Source organism: Balaenoptera acutorostrata, chromosome 13 (genome assembly GCF_949987535.1).
Source record: "Balaenoptera acutorostrata chromosome 13, mBalAcu1.1, whole genome shotgun sequence".
Taxonomy (NCBI): Eukaryota; Metazoa; Chordata; class Mammalia; order Artiodactyla; family Balaenopteridae; genus Balaenoptera; species Balaenoptera acutorostrata.
Window position 1 is genome coordinate 79,246,470 of NC_080076.1, and position 21,051 is coordinate 79,267,520.

Genomic DNA, 21,051 nt, shown 5'->3' on the forward strand with positions numbered 1-21,051 from the left:
TTCATCCGCTAGCCCAGAACTCTTACGACGTGGAACTTGGGTGGAAGATGATTCTAGCTTTCACCGGGCCAGAGTTCCCTGGACCCTGGCACTGGCTTCTGTGGGATGACGGAAGGTGTGTCCCAAGACCCTGAGACAGAAACGATAAGGAACCTCTTTGCAGAAAGCTAGTATCCACCCAAGGCTTTCTCTCTGCTGGTAGCAGCTGCTATAACTACGCCCCTGGGAGACTTGGGAGCAGCCTCTAACCTCGCCTCATGCAAGCAGCCAGCTGGATTCCTGTGTCCCCATCTCCTCGGACCCACAGGACCCCGATGCCTCAGAAACACAGCATGTTTTTGGTCGCCGGGTAGAAATGAACTAAGAGTCTGGAGGGGTCCATGCCCTTTTGGTGGATGACCTTCGTTTCCATGATGTCTATTGACGTCTCATGGAATTAGCTATCCAGGGAACTTACTTTGGGAAAACATTGTTTCAGTGTCAAGCTTTGTCCTTGGACCCTCTCTGTCCATTTTATTACTGATAATGACCCTGAAGGCATCCTTCTTTGGAGATGTCATCAAGCTGGAAAGGATACCTCAAATTTAGATGATTTTAAAAGAATCTAAAATTCTAAATATTGCTCGACAAAATGTCAAGGGATGCATTTAGACTCACTTTTATGTTTTAATCCAATGCCAAAACGCAGGATGGCCAAGAGGTTTCATCACGGTTGATATGACTGTGACTTGGCAGTCTGGGTTACTGAAACCAACCGATCATAAGTGATGCCCAAGTAAATTGAGGGGGCTACAACCCAAATGTCCATTAGTCGCCCAACGGGTAAAGAAAATGTGATCTACCCACACACTGGAATGTTATTCAGTCGCAAAAAGGAATGACATACTGACACATGCTACCACATGGGTGAAACTTGAAAATATTATGCTCAGGGAAAGAAGCCAGAGACAAAAGACCACATATTATATGATTCATTCATATAAAGTGTTCACGGCAGGGATAGGAATGATAGCCAAGGGGTAGAGTATTTCTTTTTGAGTGGATGAAAATATTCAAAAATTGTCTGGGGTGATAGTGGCATATACCTGTGAATATACTGAAAGCCACTGAATTGCACGCTTTAAATGGGTGAGTTGTATGGTATGTGAATTATATCCCAATTAAGCTGTTTAGAAAAATAACTCAGGGGTGTGTTAGGGTTCGTTCACAGAATAGCCTCTTGGCCAAGGTTCTATTGGAGAACCTGTAGGATTCAGGCCTGGGGCTCTATTGTTTGTGAAGGACAGGGGATACCAAGATGAAAGGGTTCTGGATCTTGGAGCAAACATATGGAGTTGTTTGTGGCTGTTAATCCTGGGGATAGAAGATGGCAGCCCACAGATATTTAGAGAGTTGTGTTGTGGAAGAAAAAAGAACCTCATCCAGTATAGTTGATGAAGGTGACACGGGAATCAATTAGGGTTCAGCATGTGATAGAGATTTTAAAGCTAGGGTGTTTTATAATATAGATAAAGGAGAGGCTGTCTGTGAGAGCCAGAGCTCCCAAGGAAGGCAATCTTCAAAAGCCAAGTGGGGACCATCTATCTGGGATGTTAAAAAAGGGATTTTCTTGTGCTAAGAAGAGTTTAGAATAGAAGCCTGGGGACTTCCCTGGTGGCACACTGGTTAAGAATCCGCCTGCCAATGCAGGGGACACGGGTTCGAGCCCTGGTCCGGGAAGATCCCACATGCCACGGAGCAACTAAGCCCGCGAGCCACAACTACTGAGCCCGCGCACCTAGAGCCCATGCTCCGCAACAAGAGAAGCCACCACAATGAGAAGCCCGTGCACCGCAACGAAGAGTAGTCCCCGCTCGCCGCAACTAGAGAAAGCCCGTGCGCAGCAACGAAGACCCAATACAGCCAAAAAAAAAAAAAAAAAAAAGAATAGAAGCCTGCCGAGAACATGTCCAATTCTTAAGTGCCTGTGATTCCAGAAGACTAGAACCCAGGTTCACTAGAATCCTGCTAAAGCAACGTCTGCTTTGGGACAAGAAGCTTGAATTATACAAACCACCAGAGGACCACTTTTAAGGCTTCTTGATGTATCATCCCTGAAGACAGTATTTCTGTGACGATCCTAAAGGCTATCCTCAGGAGACAGTATCATATGTCAGATCAGAGGCAACTTGGGAGTCAGAGACACCTGAGTTCGCATCCTGACTCTGCCACTTATTTGCTGTAGGTTGTTGTAGGCAAGTGACTTCACCGTTCAGTTTTCTCAACGACAACATCAGAGTGATTACATATACATCACAGGGTTATTAAAGCATTAAAATAAGAGCTTGTATTGGCATCCTCAATTTCCCCCCATCTGCCAAGATAAAATCAACGTGTAAAACCTTCATAGAAAATACAAACGTTACAAACCAGGAGCAAACCTGTCCTAAAATCTCATCTCCCAGGTATACTTGCTACTTCCTCTTTATACTTTGATATATTTTCTATATTTGCTTCAACAAGAGTTTATTGTTTTTGTTGGGAAAACAATACAGTAAACTTGATACACTAACTATAAAAGCTTCACAGCACCCTCACAGCATTCTGTGTGCTCTCCTATGAGTCACTTTTTTGTCTAATATCCTTGGCTAACATATAGGCTGTAATAGTAGGAGTTGGGTGCTAGGAAGACTCAGATGTGGGATCTCGTCTCCATCCTCCATCATCACCTCCATCCTCACCATTGTCATAACCACCGTCATAACCACCACCACCTCCACCATAACTACTGTCCCCCTTGGCTGTTATCATACCCACTGTGAACACCCCAACTATCATCACCACCACTTCAACCAGCATTCTTTCCACCACCATCACCACCATTGCCACCACCATCACCGTGTGTACCACTCCCACCATTTCCATCATCAGCACCATCATCATTAGTACCAGCACCATCACCCTCATCACCATCACCACGAGCAATTATGAAGTACACTTGGACAAGTCACTGTGGCTCTCGATTCTGTGCCTGCATCTCAGGTCTGTTTGCCTATGTTTAATGAAACATCTGCTTGACCCCATAAGTCATTTTAAGAGCCTTTCCTTATATCATTTTTACCAGGGTCCCCATGGACTCATGGGCATTCCAGTTCTAGGTGTCAGCAGCTGAATATGCATGAAATTTTGAATTTATATTGAAATTCTCTGTAGCCCGTAACTTGGGAACTTCTCTGTTGAAAGTTTTGACTATCAGGTTCTGAGTCTCTAAAGCCAATTATCTTGGAAAATCTAACCACACACATGCATCCAAGAAAGAGTAGGAGAGAAGCCAGCACCGCAAAGATGGATTCCTCAGTCCAGTGGTTGTGAAGCCCTGCCTTGTGAGAAAAGTTCTCCTAAAGAATCTGGGCAGTCTTTGATTTTTCTGGACTCCATCCTTGACCTGTTGCCTCATAGTAGAGTGTGTTTCTGAAAGATACAATCAAGACATTCCACTGAGTGATGCTACATCGAAATATCAGACGATGCCTTTGAACTCTTCCGACAAACCACAAGCTTAGGAACCAACACTGACACAACACTCAGCGGATTCAAAACACTGGGCAGGGGAAAAGGGGGAGGGTGTGGGCAAAGGCTCTTTGATTAAATGTATTTCTTTCTCTTTGTGCTCTAATAAGGTCTCAAGGTACTGCCTGGCCACTTCGAAATTCCTGTGCCTGCTTTCTGAAGAAAATCTCTATCAATAGTTCTCTCTCAGAAGTTTCCAGCCAAGAGCAACAGGAGAGATTTGTTATTGGCTTAAATAACCAGGCCTTTCAAATGGATAAACATTCAGACAAGAAAAGGAAGACCTAGAGGAGAAATGTCTTGTAAGAAAGAAAGGGATGTAAAGAAAATTAAAGTGTTCACAGTCAAAACATCTCATGCTCCAAAGAACCAGGCTTATCTTTGCACAGAATTTCCTTTGCAGGAATGACTGTCTAACCTCCATGCCACGTTTTTAATCTCTCCAAACCGGTTTTAGTTTTTGCCAAGATGGATGTCGAGTCTGAATTAATATCAGTCATTTATCTTTGCCAAAGCATTTTCTCCTTCCACAATGGAAAGTTATGAAGATAGGTGCCTCCCATTTGAAATAGGTGCTTCCCTTCTGAAGTTATCAGGCCCCTGTGGTTTGCTGATAACTAAAGCGACTCAGCCTCGGAGGGGCAGAAGCTCCTTGAGGATAAAGGAGGAGACCATTAAAAGAAAGACATATGACTTTGCAGCCAAGGAGAAGAGCGGGCAGCTTTCTGCATGTGGCAGCTCTTACATTTGCTAATAAAAGAGGCTTTTAAAAGGCTGTACACCCCGATTTTCCAAATCTTGGCTCAAACTCCTTTATTTGCAACTCCTGTTTAGGCCTTATTTGGGGGAAAACATTAGAAGTCCAGGCACTTTCTCCAGTAAGAAGAAAAGCTAGAAGGAAATTCTGCCATTTGTGACAACGTGGAGGGACCTCGAGGGCATTTTGCTAAGTAAAAGATGTCAGACAGAGAAAGACAAATGCTGAGTGATCTCACTTATATGTGGAATCTAAAACGAAAGAAAGAAAAAGGAAGGAAGGAACGAAGGAACGAAGGAAGGAAGGGAAGAAAGAGAGAGAGGGAGGGAGGAAGAAAGAACCCCAAAACCGAACTCACAGGTCCAGAGAACAGATTGGTGGTTGCTAGAGGAGAGGCCTGGGGGTGGACAAAATGCATGAAGCTGGTCATTAAGTTATAAGATAAATCAGTCCTGAGGATGTCATGCACCTCGTGGTGAATATAGTTAACAAAACCGTATTGTATATTTGCAAGTTGTTAAGAGAGGAGATCCTAAAAGCTCTCACCACAAGAAAAAATTTTGTAATGATGTGAGGTGATGGATATTCACTAAACCTATAGTGATCATTTTGCAATAGATACATTTATCAAATCATTGTGCTGTACACCCGAAACAAATACGTTATATGTCAATTATATCTCAATTTTAAAAATAAGTATATTACAAACTCAAAAAATATGTAAAAAATAAAGCTAAAAAGCAATTTGGGGAATTCCCTAGCAGTCCAGCGGTGCTTCCACTGCCTGCGTCCCGGGTTGGATCCCTGGTTGGGGAACTAAGATCCTGTAAGCCGTGTGGCCAGAAAAACCCCACAAAAACCCAAAACCAAACAAAAAGCAATTTAAAGCTGATGACTGATTTCTTCCCTTCCCCTCTACTCACTGAGGAGATAGATTCTCTTTGAACTGGCAACCTTGTCAACAGGAAAACTTAGACTCTGCCCAGAGAGATTCTACTCTGATTTGATATAGGATAAACTTCAGGGGGTGTATCGTCCTCCCAGGTGAAGCAGAGTGTGTAATTTGGTGAGAGGCACAGGACCAGGGTCTTATGAATGGCAATTAGCAAGACCACTTTTTGGGGACTCAGAAAGCATCCAAATGTCTCTAATCCATTGCAAAGCACCACCCATCTCTCAGTTCCTATTAGCCTGGGGATTTGTAGCTACTTTTTAGAGTCCAAGACCCAGAGCATCATTGCTGCCTCATAAACGCTGGTGGCTGTTTCATATTAATTATGTATAATTATGGACTATACCACTTACAGGTGCTATGATATTTGGCTATATGTTAGGCTGTCAATGTTATTAAATTCCTTCAACATGAGGGAAATAAAAACCCAGGGTACTTCATGAGAGGCCAAATTGAAGCAGAGAGAGAAAATTAACGAGTGGCATGTCACTCAGTGATAAATCTTATTCATCGGAAGTGGAAAAAATAATTATGAACTTTAAAAAAAAAAAAAACACGATTATTTTGAGCAGTCGGTCTTTTCCCCCCTTATGCCCACAGGCTTTCTTTCAACGTTAAAGTTAGCAGCTGTTTCACAGAATATTCAAGTTCTCGGGGTTTGGAACATGGAGGGCCCCTCCCAGCAAGGATTCTGGAAGCTCCAGGCCATTGCCTATCTCTGAGAGAGAGGATGGAAAGAGGACGGACAATCCAACCCCAATTCCCGCAGCCCTGATAGCGGCTGGAAATATGTGTTGCTAGTGTCCTCTAGTGGCCAAAGCTTGGCTGAACTTTAAAAGAGATTTTTCACCCTAAGCTGGGTGTTGAGTGCTTTTGAAAAGCTATGTTGTAGCTTGTCTGTTGCCTTGGTGCTCTACCAGGAATGGCTTTCGACTCCTTGACGCTGGTTCTCTCACTGTAAGCTGTTTCAGATCCTCTTGGGGGAAGCTGGTGAGTTCGAACTAAACTACAATTTTTGAAAATGGCAAATTGTAATTTTTCTGAGGAAAACTTTTAGCCTCCAAAGTAGCCCATTCTGTGCCTGCACGATTTCCTCTTGACTGCCTATGCCCCAGAGCAAAATCTTCGTATTTATAAATGTCTTTCGCTGCCCAAATTTCTTTCACAAAATCATTTTTCTTCTTCATGCTAATTATGTGCCTTGCAAAGGCACTAAAAATCAAGCAATTCCCGTTGACCTGGAAATTCCACTTCTAGAAATTTTTGATAAGCAATCACTATGGATATGAGTAAGAATGACGATGAGCTATTTGTTGAAGGGTTCTTCCTAATACAGAGAAAAAACCCACAACCCCCTAAATATCCAACAAAACAGAATGTAATAAATTATAGCTCAAGCAACTGATGAAGTGAAATGTTGCAATTAAAAGCCACATTACAGTGGAGCAGATCATTTTGCTAACGGATGGGACACAAAGGTCCAGAGGGGATGACTTTCCTGGCGTCTCACACAAAATCTGGGTGATGTTTTCATGGATGTTCACTTTGTGATAAGTCATTAAGCTGTACATTTTCTGAATGTGTGTATATTGCATAATTTTAAAAGATTAACAAAAAAAACTGGTATCCTAACCCCTAATTTAACACTCTTTTTCTGACACTGTTCTGCTTCTTGTAACTAGATTTTTAAATTGTACAGTCATGCAGATGTAGAGAACGGACTTGAGGACATGGGGAGGGGCAAGGGTAAGCTGGGACGAAGTGAGAGAGTGGCATGGACATATATACACTACCAAATGTAAAATGGATGGCTAGTGGGAAGCAGCCGCATAGCACAGGGAGATCAGCTCGGTGCTTTGTGACCACCTAGAGGGGTGGGATAGGGAGGGTAGGAGGGAGACGCAAGAGGGAGGGGATATGGGGATATAGGTATACCTATAGCTGATTCACTTTGTTGTACAACAGAAACTAACACAACATTGTAAAGCAATTATACTCCAACAAAGGTATTTTTAAAAATTGTACAGTCATGTCTCGGTACCCTCTGGGGCTGGGCTCCAGGACTCCCAGCAGATACCAAAATCTGCAGATGCTCAAGTCCCTTAGTTGACCCTTTGTATCTGCAGGATTCAACCAACCCACGGATACAGAGCCAGAGGGCTGACTATATTTAGAATCTTCAAGTGCTGAGACTAGATTTGCTTGCAAACAGCTTTGTCTTTGGTGAATTGGAAAACAATGTGAAATGCCATTCAACTGAAATTCACAACTTCTCAGAGGTGGGAGTGGGAACAATACACTTAAAATTCTTGGCTCCCTAGAGATGAGAGATTATCAATATATTTCACTAATTCTATTTCCTTATTGCTATAACAACTGGGAATTGCCATATCTTTTGCTGTTATTTAACAAACCCATAGAATATTTGGAGGAAAACAATTTGCCTAAATGTCCAAGGTACTATAACTCTTCTCTATAATTCCTTGTCAAAAGCAGAGAAATAATGAGTGAATTTTGAATTACATTTAATAAGTACTTATTTTGTGTCTGTCACCCTGAGACAATAGTGAGAAACAGCTCTGTCCTAGACCTCAAGGTACCTTTAGCCTGGCTGGAAGTATTACATCCATGAAAAAAAAAGAGAGAGAGAGACCTATATAAGGCAAATGAATGCAAAGTGTACTGTATAAGTGTTATAAGTTGTATGGGACAAGATCAAGTGTGAGAAACTTTGAGTCAGACGGATACAAATTAATGTCTGTAAGGACAGGTGAGTTTAAATCTCTGTGGCTTAGTTTCCTTATCTATAAAATGGAGGCACTATTGCTACTGTAAAGATTAAATAAGGGAACGCACTTTGCTAGAACGTTAAATGCTCAAACATGTTAATAGAATACTAATTATTATTATTAAGGAATAACTTTGAGCCTGGCCAACTACACAGCCTGAGTGGAAATACTCAGTCTTTGCATCAGGCCAGGTGCGCAAGCTCTAACTTTATTTTTTGATTTTTTATTTTTTTATTTATTTATTTATTTATTTATTTATTTATGCATCAGGCCAGGTGCGCAAGCTCTAACTTTACTTTTTGATTATTTATTTATTTATTTATTTATTTATTTATTTATTTATGGCTGTGTTGGGTCTTCGTTTCTGTGCGAGGGCTTTCTCTAGTTGCGGCAAGTGGGGGCCACTCTTCATCGCGGTGCGCGGGGCCTCTCACTATCGTGGCCTCTCTTGTTGCGGAGCACAGGCTCCAGACGCGCAGGCTCAGCAATTGTGGCTCACGGGCCTAGTTGCTCCGCGGCATGTGGGATCTTCCCAGACCAGGGCTCGAACCCGTGTCCCCTGCATTGGCAGGCAGATTCTCAACCACTGCGCCACCAGGGAAGCCCAGCAAGCTCTAACTTTAGAAAATGGTTTCTCAAGCCCAGAAAACACCAAGGTGCCTGAGAAATCACCATTTCCACTTCCGTTGCCTTTTTCTCTCAGTAGAGGGCGCCCCTGAGACCTCTCCCCACAGGGATTTTTTTGTTTGTCTGTTTTTTCATCCCAGGGAAAAGGAATCAGTTTTTCGTGCCAAGTACAAGTCCAGAGAACAAGATATCCAATTTAGCTAATTCCTAAAGATCTTAATTTCCAAACTCTGTCACTACAGAGTGTATTGCATAAGGAATGAGTCTGTGATTGCATACGTGGGAGGCAGAAAGCCCTTCGCCTTGTTAAATGAATCGGGCCGTTTGGGGGTTTGAGGGCAACTGAGTCAGGGACCACCTTCTCTACTTCTCTTTGCAGGGTCTTGCAACCTGGAGGAAGATACACCAGTCCTGGTGCCTGGAGATCACGCTTTGAATCCTGGCTCTAACCCCAGCTTGCGGTGTGACCTCAGGTTTGTTACTTGCCCACCGCGTCAATTTCTCCCTCCGTAAAAGATAACACCAGTGGAGCTCAAACCCGTTGACGGGGAAAATAAAAGCGAATATCTGTTAAGTACTTACGCTGTTCTAAGCACTTTATCTGTGCTATTACTTTTAAGCTTACACAATCCTAGGAGATGGGTATTACTAGATGAGGAAACTGAGGCATGGTACAATGAAGTTCCTTGCCCAGGATCACTCCTCTAACTAAATAACAGAGCCGACCTTTGACCCAGACTGTGCGGCGCCACCGCCCAGGCCCCTGGCTACTGTACTTCTCCGCCTCCCTACCTTCGAGAGCCCACTATTCACGACTGGACCAGGCTGGACCAGGGGGCTGACATAGTAGGTCAACGAGAAGAATCAATAAACTTGAATGTCCATCACTTGAAACTGTGAGAATATTAGGTTTTCATCTAGAGAGTAGGATCTTAAAGAATACTGGGGGGCTTCCCTGGTGGCGCAGTGGTTGAGAGTCTGCCTGCCGATGCAGGGGACACAGGTTCGGGCCCTGGTCTGGGAAGATCCCGCGTGCCGCGGAGCGGCTGGGTCCGTGAGCCACAACTACTGAGCCTGCGCGTCTGGAGCCTGTGCTCCGCAATGGGAGGGGCCGCGATGGTGGGGGTCCCGCGCACCGCGATGAAGAGTGGCCCCCGCTTGCTGCAACTAAAGAGAGCCCTCGTACAAAAACGGGGACCCAACACAGCCATAGATAAATAAATAAACAAATACTTTAAAAAAAAAAAAAGAATACTGGGGTTGGATGAATCTTTAGGAATCACTTGGTTAATCTAGAGCCCTAATTTTCTTTTTTTTTTTTATTTTGTTTTATTGAAGTATAGTTGATTTACAATGTTGTGTTAGTTCTGTTATAAAGCAAAGTGATTCAGTTATACATATATATTTATATACATTCTTTTTCATATTCTTTTCCATGGTGGTTTATCACAGGCTATTGAATATAGTTCCCTATGCTATACAGTAGGACCTTGTTGCTTATCCAACCTATATCTAATAGTTTGCATCTGCTAATCCCAAAGTCCCAATCCATCCCTCCCCAATCTCCCCTCCCCCTTGGCAACCACAAGTCTGTTCTCTATGTCTGAGTCTGTTTCTGTTTCCTAGATAAGTTCATCTGTGTCGTATTTTAGATTCCATATATAAGTGATATCATATGGTATTTGTCTTTCCCTTTCAGACTTGCTTCACTTAGTATGATCATCTCTAGGTCCATCCATGTTGCTGCAAATGGCATTATTTCATTCTTTTTTATGGCCAAGTAGTATTCCATTGTATAGATAGATAGATAGATAGATAGATAGATAGATAGATAGATATACACCACATCTTCTTTATCCATTCTAGAGCCCTAATTTTCAAATGGGGAAATTGACACCCTTGGAGGGTTTTTTAAAAAATAACTATAAATTATTTGAGAATTCTCCCAGAGAGAAATGAGGTCTGTGTCTCTTCCCCTTGAATCTGGCCTGACTTTAGTGACTCACTTAAAACCCATAAAAGATGGAGTGAGTCGGTGTGGTTTTTTGAGGCTGGGTCAAGTGTTGCCGCAGCTCCCATCTTATTTGCTGGGACATTTTTGCTTGGACCCTGAGCCACCATATTAGAAGCTCAGCTTCCCTGAGACTGCCATGCTAGTCAGAACCCACGTAGACGCTCTGGTTGCAACCCAGCTGGGCAGCCGGCAGCCAGCCAACCAGGCCGGTGAGCCATTTGGGATGCCCAACCCAATTGTACCATCGCATGTCTGCAGCTTTTTAAAAATTAAAAAAAAATTTTTTTTAACTTTTTTTTTTTTTGGTCACACCACACAGCATGTGGGATCTTAGCTCCCCAACCAGGGATCGAACCCGTGCCCCCTGCAGTGGAAGCGCGGAGTCTCAATCACTGGACCACCAGGGAAGTCCTTCTGCAACTTTAATGCACATCTAACTGCCACGGCATGAGAGTCCCCAAGTAAGAACTGCCCCAAAGAGCCATCCGGAATACCTGACTCACAAAGTGGAGAGCAAAATAAAATGTTGTTTCAAGCAACTATGTGTTGGGCTGCTTTGTTACACACCAGAACACAGAGAGGGGAAGTAACTGCCTCAAGACATCTGTGGGTAACATCTGTGGGTAGCAGCAGGACCAGGGCTAGCACCACTTTCCTGACCTTTAGACAGAGTTTTGCCTGCTCCGATGCCAAGCTGCACCTGTTTCTCAAGCTTTCCGGAGATGCCTCCCCAGGGAGTATTCTAACCAGGATGGGAGGTGTCGAGCTCTCTGACAGACTTCTGTGCACGATGCCAGGGAACACAGAAGAAAAGCCACATGCCAGGGAGAAGAGGCAAATCTCCCAGGCAGAAGAATTCCAAATAATTTATGTAGCTACGCTGCCCTTGAGGCAGTGGATCATGACTCCATCCCTTAAGTTTGGTCTGAGCGTAGTGACTTGCTTCCGAAGGTGACAATAAGGAACAGGGAACACAGGGTAACTCTCCAGGAGAGAACCCGACAAGTAGCACCTCAGCCAAGTGATCTGGGTTCATCACCAGCAATGGAAGTCGTGCGTGTACTTTTTTTTCTTGTCCACTTTATTTTTAATTTTTATTAAAATTAAAAAAAAATTTTGTATACAGGGGCTTCCCTGGTGGTTCAGTGGTTAAGACTCTGCGCTCCCAATGCAGGGGGCCCAGGTTTGATCCCTGGTAAGGAAACTAGATCCCGCATGCCACAACTAAGAGTTCACATGCCACAACTAAGGAGCGCACAAGTCGCAACCAAGACCTGGTGCAACCGAATAAAAAAATTTTGTATACAATTTAAAGATTACTTTCCATTTACAGTTATTACAGAATATTGGCTCTATTCCCCATGTTGTACAATACATCCTTGTAGCGTATCTTACACCCAGATAGTTTCTACCTCCCACTCCCCCACCTCTATATTGCCCCTCCCCTTCCACCACCCCCCCCCACTGGTAACCTCTAGTGTGTTCTCTACATCTGTGAGTCTGCTTCTTTTTTGTTATATTCACTAGTTTGCTGCATTTTTTAGATTCCACTTGTAAGTGATATCATACTGTACACCCTTAAGAAAAAAATCAGTCCCTGCCAACATGGAGCTTGTAGTCTAGTAAAAGAGAACAGACATTAAATAAAGAACTCCATAAACATATAAATATATAAGTAAAGTTTAAAAATAAAAATAAATATATAAACTAGGCCTCAATCAAGGGTGCGTTTGCCTCCCAGGCGACATTCAGCAATGTTTGGAGACGTTTTGATTGTCACAACTAAGGGGAGAGGCAAGTGGTACCAGGATGTAGTGGGCAGAAGCCAAGGATGCTGCCAACATCTTAAGATGCACGGAACGGTCCCCACATCAAAGAATTATCCAGCCCCAGACGTCAATAGTCCTGATTACACATTAATATTATATCGTCATATGGAAAAAAAGAGGTTGCAAGACAGTATTACAGCACGATTTCACTGTTTTTTAAAATATTTATTTATTGATTTTATTTATTTATTTATTTATTTTTTGGCCCTGCCGCACAGCATGCTGGATCTTAGTTCCCCGACCAGGGATCGAACCCTTGCCCCCTGCAGTGGAAGCACGGAGTCTTAACCACTGAACTGCCAGGGAAGTCCCTTACTTTTTTTTTTTTTTTTTTTTTTTACAATGTACATTAAAAAGTAGGGCAGGAAAATCACCCAATAAAACTTGCGGACTACAAGGGATTGGTGGAACTACAAGGGATTTTATTTTTTATTCTTTTCTTGGCTTTTTTTCTCCCATATGTCCACAGTATAAACACACCGTGTACTATTTTAAAACTTTAGAGAGAACTGAAATCACACTGCAAATTAAGGATAGTCCCAAGATGACAAAAGCTGTAGCCCAGGTCTCTCTGTAAGATCAGCTCATTGTTCGCTGAGTAGTTATGTTTCAAGCAATAAAAAGCTTCCATTAGAAAACATTTTTTTAAAGAAGATATAATATGCTGTTTAAAATGGAAGTGAGCACCTCTTAGCTCTTGACTCTTGGACAATGGCTTTCAAATTTGCCTCCCGGGACATAGGAAGGAAGGAAAAGGGGGAAAGTTAGAGATAAAGAGGATGGTCCAGACTCAGAGCAGTTAGAGATAAAGAGGATGGTCCAGACTCAGAGCTGGAAAGTGATGAGGAAATGGGGTGGAATCCGAGGGACACGAAATGAAGAGCAGAAACCTTGCCTCCGGGGAAGATATTGTCTCTCCTACAACGCTCCATCTCAACTGCAGTTTGTGTCCCAACAGGCAGTTATAATAGTTGTAAGAAACCTGTAGGATCAAGGTGTTACTAAGTGCATATTCACTACCCTGGCCTCCGGACACCATCCCCTTTCCCTATCTGAGTATCTCGGGTCCCCGGGTTTGCACAATCGATGCTGAACAGAGACTTCGGAGAGCTTAACAAATGCTCGGGCTGGTACCGTAAAAGGAGACAAGGCACATAAATGCTTCACGGGATTTTCTTTGTATTGTTTATCATTTGCTCAGCAGTTCTCTCAAGTGATTAACTAGAAGCCCTGGCATTTGTCTCTGAAAAGAAAATGTCTTTCGATTTCTTCATCCAAAAGAAATAGCAGCCTTCTCCCTTGTTGGGAAGGCAAGAAATGAAACACATCTCTGTCTTTAAAAAGTCACCTTTTCTTTGAGGAACAGGATATGAGAACTTGGGAGGAAAGAGAATTGGGCAATAGAAAGAAAACCAAAGTTATCCTTACAGAGATCATCAAAGATGTTTTTTCTCAAAGGTCTAAAAACCTGGACCTCCCGAGTTCTTCCCAAGGAATAAATTCTTTCTCTGTCCCTGTCTTTCTGCCTCTCTCTTGTTTCTCTCCAGAAGTTAGATAAAATTCTGCCCTCAAGGATCAGGGGATTTGCTTCACTATTAAATGGAGACAGCTATGTGAATTTCAATGTGTAGATTATATTTATCTATGTTACAACCAGGCTTTAGCATCTTCCGGTCTCATTCTTCTATTTGGAAATGGTTGTCAAAGGATTCTTTCAAAGCTGGTGAAAACTTTGTTTAAATGAAATTCCTCAAAAAGACCAAGATGGGTAGTAGTCAAAACAAAAGCTGCTGGAATACTAGTGAGCAACGAAAAGGGGAAAACCCCCCAAAAAACATGGATATCCCCAACCACTTGGATGGATCTCAAGGGAATTACGCTGAGTGAAAAAAGCACATCTCGAAAGGTTACATGCCACATGATTCCATTTGTATAACATTCCTGAAATGGCAAAACTGTAGAGATGGGGAGCAGATGAGTGGTTGCCGGGCACCAGACACAAGCTTGGCTAACAAGTAAAGCCTTGTCCCAGGATTTTTCAACTGGGAACCAGAGACAGTGAGTCTTGGTCTCTCACTGATGGTGAGGTTATGAGGTGTAAGCATAGAAGTAGCTGGCAGACAAGTTGTGTGTTGAAATCTGTTCTGAACGTATGAAACCAATGGGCATAAAGAGATGGTAGTTATCAATTTTTTGACGTTAATTATCCCTGAGACTTACCTGCTTCCTGCCCCTCCTACTGCCTAGTAACATGAGGGAATGCATCTTCTCTTTTTTTGTCTGATCAATTTCAATAAAGTCTTGACAAATACACCCTGCCCACGTACGATGCAAGTAGAGTTCTTTCCAGTTCAGTTCCAACCAATTTCTAGGCCATGGCCAGCTATGAACTTCAGAAGAGAACCCACTACATATAGAAAAACAGGGCATTAGTGATAATCTAGTCCCAATTTCTCATTTTGAGGAGGAGCAAATTAAGACCCCAAAAGGGGGGAGGACTTTCTTGAGGTGACACAAAATAAAACAGGTACAAAATCTGTCTCTCTTGAATTTAGAATACACCAACAGAAGAGCTGAAATGAACAGAGCACATACATTCCATCTGGTCACCCACAAAGTTTCTGGGGAACTCACAAGTCAGAAACTTATCCTCCAAAACGGGAACGACAGAGAGATTGAATGTGTTGCCTTTAAAACGGCAAAGGTTAGAACATTTTTGCACAACCCTGTGATATTAAAAGTATAAAGAAATGAGCATATTCAAGCATCAATAGTGGGTGTACAAATGGAGACAAATCTTTCTTAGAAGACAATCAGGCAACCCAGCGATTTATCTTCCGGTAAGTTATCCCAAGGAGATAATTTTTCAAGTTAAGGGAAATGTTTTATGGAAAAATGGTCATCATCGCATTTTCTGTGTAACAGAGAAATGTTAGAAACAATCTAAAAATCCAACAGAGGGGATCAATTAAATGAGTGATGACCCATCTTCTTGTCAATGAAATGCTATGTGATTGTTAAAATTTGCATGGAGAGAGAGAGACAGACAGAGAGGGAGAGAGAGAGGAGAGAATTCTGGAAGAATATACACCAATATGTGAATAGAGGTTCTCTCCTTTGGGTTGGATTTTCTGTTGCTAGGATTTTTGTTTGTGTCTGATTTGCCTTTTTCTTTTAGACTTCTCTTTACCGTTTGAGTTGTCTTACCTCTGCCCCAAATCTGGGCTACAGAGACTGTTTCAATATAAAAAGACACCTGGTCCTCCGCGTGTTTGCCAAGGATCATAATCTTAGCAATGAAGTCATAAATAACCATCAGGACCAGAGCTGGACCAACTTGGCTTTCCTGATAACCTTGGCTCCGAGAACGTCAAAGCCCTTCCCACACAAAAGTTGTCTCATCCTTACACCTTTTGGCTGGAACCCGGCTTAGGGCTGCAGAAGCAGCCAGGGCTACCCTGTTTCTTGGAGAATTCTTGTTCTTTTTCTACTCTGCTTCTGTTTTCTCAATGTGCTCCCTCATTATCCAGTAAGACCTCCCATTTTCTGGCTAAGCCAAGTCAACATTTAAAAAAATTTCCGGATACAAACATCTCGAGACGATGGCAAGGCGCTGAGTTCTGGTCCCAGGAGTCAAATCATACCTAGGTTTGAAAGAGGATCACCAACTCGTCCCAGTTTGCAAGGATCTCTACTGCTTTTAGCATTGAAAGCTTGGCATGTGGGGAGAATTCCCTGGAGGTCCAGTGGTTAGGACTCCACGCTTTCACTGCCAGGGGCCTGGGTTTGATCCCTGGTTGAGGAATTAAGATCCTGCAAACTGCGTGGCGTGGCTAAAAAAAAAAAAAAAAGTTCAGCACGTGGGAAAACTCAGTCTCTGGCAAACCAGGGCGACGGGTCACTGCAGCTTTGAATCTGGTCTCTTTCATTTAGGAACACATTTCACCTATTCAAGACTGAGTTATCTCAGTCTTGAAAAGGATACACCTTTCCTGGGCCTCGAGGATATAGCAGGACATAAAAAGACCTGATGTCTTCTTTCCTAGGGTTTTCAGTCTAATGGAAAAGCAGACATTAAACCAATAACTATATAAGCAGGATATTGGTGGGGGGATAGAACTGGGATTGGTGTGGGCAAAGAAGTCAGGAAAATAACACTTCAGCTGGCACTTGAAGGACAGGGGCCAAAGCTAATACTTCCTGGGTGCTTACCATGTTAAACACTTTACACACATTATTGCATGGAAGTATCCCAATGACTCTTTTCAGAGAGATGCTTATATATCCCCATTTTAAAGATTTAGAGGGACTTCCCTGGCGGTCCAGTGGTTAAGACTCAGCGCTTCTACTGCAGGGGCCGTGGGTTCGATCCCTGGTCGGGGAACTAAGATCCCGCATGCTGCACAGCTAAAACAAAAACAAAACAAAACTTAAAGAAAAACAAAGATTTAGAAAACTGAGTGTAAGGGGGGAATGAAGTAAATTTCTCAGTATCACAGAGCTAGAAAGTGACAGATAGGAGATTTGAAAACAGGCAACCTTACTCCAGTGTTTGTAGAAAAAAAATATTTTTAATTTAGTAAAGTAAATATCCGTAAGGTTAAAAAGCAAGAAACAGTGCCACAAGCATCATGATGGAAAAAAGGAGAGAGGCGGTCCCTGCCCAAAACTCTCTCACCCCTCTGCTTTTTCCGGGGCAATGACCTTCACAACTTTTAGCTGCTTTTTCATCAGCTTTTCACAGTGTTTAGAAAGCACTATTTTAGGCTAAATAGAAGGAAACTCAAAGTGAATTTTAGAGAGCCACAGTTGTGAGTTTGTAATTTGCCTACATTTGCAAGGGTTTGACTTTTGGCTCCGTGAGGGCAGGGATAGTTGCCCTTTTGGTCTATTGCTCTATTTTCAGTGTTTATGTGCCTGGCACGTGGTAGGCACTCAAATATTTATTGCATGAATTCGTGAAATAAATGTACCAAAAGCCTGCATTTTTCAATTGAGGTATAGTTGATTTACAATATTGTGTTAGTTTCAGGTGTACAGCAAAGTGATTCAGTTATATTTTTTTCAGATTCTTTTCCATTATAGGTTATTACAAGATGTTGAACATAGTTCCCTGTGCTCTACAGTAAATCCTTATTGTTCACCTATTTTATATATAGTGTGTATCTGTTAAAAAGCACCCATTTTTGAAAAAATAAATCTGACACGAAAAAGTACTTTCTTACAGAAATATCCAATCATTTCTCAAACATATATGTGTGAGCACATACAACACCCCAGGCTCTATAAATAGTATAGTGATAAATACTCAGTAAAATAGAGCATGTATTTGTTTAATGCTCTCTTTTAAATGTTATTCTCATATATTCCTTCCAATAATTCCTCCAGGTAGGAACGCTTATCCCCTGCCCCTTATTCCGTCTGATGAGGAAACCTTGACTCTGAGAGTTTGTCCTTTAGCAGTAAGTGGCAGAAATCTCCACCCAGGTACTTTGAGAGCAGACAAGAGACAGGGCCTCATTTAGAGCTTTGCTCAGACATCAGACCACTGTATGTAGCCAACGTCAAATTCATACTCATCCCTGTTTTCTGTCCCACAATACAATACAACCCTCAATACAACCTCATGGAATTGTTATAAGACACCAGTTGGACAGCTACGAAAGTGTTAGGGGCTGTATGGAAATTCACAGATAAACAAGACATGACCTGTACTCTTAAGATGACTTATAGACAAGCAGGAGACCCAACAGGTCCAAGTCAAATTTGCCAGATGCTATACAGACATATCCGTATGCAGAGACAAGTGAATATTGTTTGGTGTTTCTGAGCAGTGTCTCTGAGGTTAGACAGCTCTGTGACCTTGGGTGAGAAACTCAACCTCTCTGAACCTCAGGAGAGTGGGGCTTTTAATAATGCATAACCTCTATGGGTCATTGGGCTGATTCTGTGACCCATTCATTATATGAGCCGGTGCATGTGACATGCTGGACACAGCACCAGCTCTTATAAGCTTCCCAATAAATAGTTTGGGGAAGGAAGTCCTCTTTTTTTCTCCCCATGAACCTAGTATATAAATATTAGATTGAACTCTATTTAAACTTGCCAGTTTTGTAGGTTAAAAACAGTCAAATGAAAAAAAAATGAGATAAAATCTTCAGGATACCTTCCAACTGTGAAAAAATAAAATATAACTTTTAGATAAAAAACAAGGTAAAATAAAAAGTCAAATGTCAGTGAGATATGATGATATAATAAGAAATATATGTTTGGTCCTATTCCCCAGGTCCTGGCACAGAGCTCCTAAAACCCTTGGAATTTCCTGAGTCATAAGGATGAGAGGAGCATTATTTTCTTACTCATAACAAGTCCCTTTCAACCATAGCTGAGTTTATGTTAATGAGATGACTTCAGGATGGAGGCTGGTTGCCAGAGGACCAACTGGATAATTAGAAGGTTGAAATTTTCAGCTCCACCCCTGAGGTCCAAGGAGAGGAGAGGGGCTGGGGATTGAATTAGTCACCAATGGCCAATGATTTAATCAATTCTGTCTGTGTAATAGAACCTCCATAAAAACCCTAAACCATAGCATTCAGAGAGCTTCCGGTTGGTGAATGCATCCAAGTGCTGGGAGGATGACCAACCCCATGGGGAGAGACGGTCCTGCGCTCAGGTGCTTTCCAGACCTCTTCCAGATGTCTTCATCTGTATCCTTTATAATATACTTCATAGGAAGCCGGTAATAGTAAGCAAAGTGTTTCCCTGATTTCTGTGAGCCTTTATAGCAAATTATCCACCCTGAGGAGGGAGTCTGGGGACCCTCCGACTTGCGTTTGAGTTGGAGAGAAGTGTGGGCTACCGGGGGCCCACTACTTGTGACTGGCATCTGACGTGAGGGGCCGTCTTGTGGGACCGAGCCCTTAACCAACCTCTGGGGTCTGTGCTAACTCCGGGTAGTTAGTGTCAGAATTGAATTTAACTGCAGGATGTTCAGTTGATGTTCTCAGAAAATCCGAGGATTGCTTGGTGTAGAAAACCCACACAGTTGGTATCAGAAGTGTCGTGTGGAGAAACAGTTTTTCCCTTGAGTCGGCAGTTTCGTAGGGTTCAAACTAATTGGGTTATTTAAAAACTGGGAGGAATGGATACAAGGAGGGAAGGCTCTTGAAACTCAGAAAAATCCAGGTGTTCTGCCTCGTTGTGATGATTTTGCTAAATGTCTCTCCAGGCTGGCCACAGCCCTGCCTCTGACACCACGCTCTCTGCAAAGTTGGCGAGGACCTGACAGTGACATTTCAAGAAGGGAAACGCCAGCAACCAGAGCAGAGTCCTGACTTGGTTTTAGGCAGAAGCAATGGACCCCTGGCCAACTGAGGAGTGTGGCTCTCATTTTACTCCACACTTTGTTATTCAAATAAAGAAGTCGTAGAGACTTCTGCGTGAGTTTATTGTATAGCAATGTAATTGGTGAGGGCCTCTGGGTGACAGAGCAGGGACATAACAGCAAACGTGCTTTTTTTAAAAAAAAAAAAAACATAGCCAGGATGTAGGCTTTTTAAAAGTAAGTTTCAGGAAGAGATTGGTTTCTAATTGATCAATAGCTATTGCTTGCTGCTTTGGCCAAAGGGGAGCTTCAGGGTAGTGGGTATCTGGGGCAGAGGGTGGGGAAGGAAGCAGGATGCTATTTACTACAACTTTAAGATGCATAAAGATCTGTTCTGTCATCCTGGCTTTGCCCAGCTCACTCTGTGATCCAGAGCAAATGATTTGTTCTCTTGGAGTCTTTGTTTTCTTTTCCACACAATGAAGCTAAAACTAAAATACCTACCACAAAGGACTGTTGTGAGGATGGACTGAGATAATTGTGTAAATTACATGGCAAATAGGAAACGCTCTATATAAAACGGATAACCAATAAGGACCTACCGTATAGCACAGGGAACTATACCCAATATCTTGTAATAACCTATAAGGGAAAAGAATCTGAAAAAAATATATGTATTTATAACTGAATCACTTTGCTGTACACCTGAAACTAACACAACATTGTAAATCAACTATACTTCAATAAAAAAAATTTTTTTTAAATAGGAAACAATCAGTGGCAGCTACTAATATTACCATGTATCCAGTGCCTGATGTGGGTCATGCCCCGTGCCAGGAACTTTATGTATGTATGCCAGTTAATCCTTGCAGCAAATCTATGGAGCAAACATTTCGATAGCCGTCCCACATGAACAAACTGCATTCAGAAAGCAATCTCACCACACTGTGAGGGTTTGGAGGGAATTCCCTGGCGGTCCAGTGGTTAGGACTCCAAGCTTCCACTGCCCCGGGGGGTGGCGAGACGCCCCGGTTCCATCCCTGGTTAAAAAAAAAAGTGGGGGAGGAGGGTTTGGATAATTTGGAGGGCTCAGAGCAATCGCTGTTCGTTTAGCTGTCTCTTTAAGTCCTAGTACCAATTCAGTAAAATTCGACGAATATTGATCACGCCCAAACTCACTGCCAGATGCGTGGCTAGGTGAATGCAATAG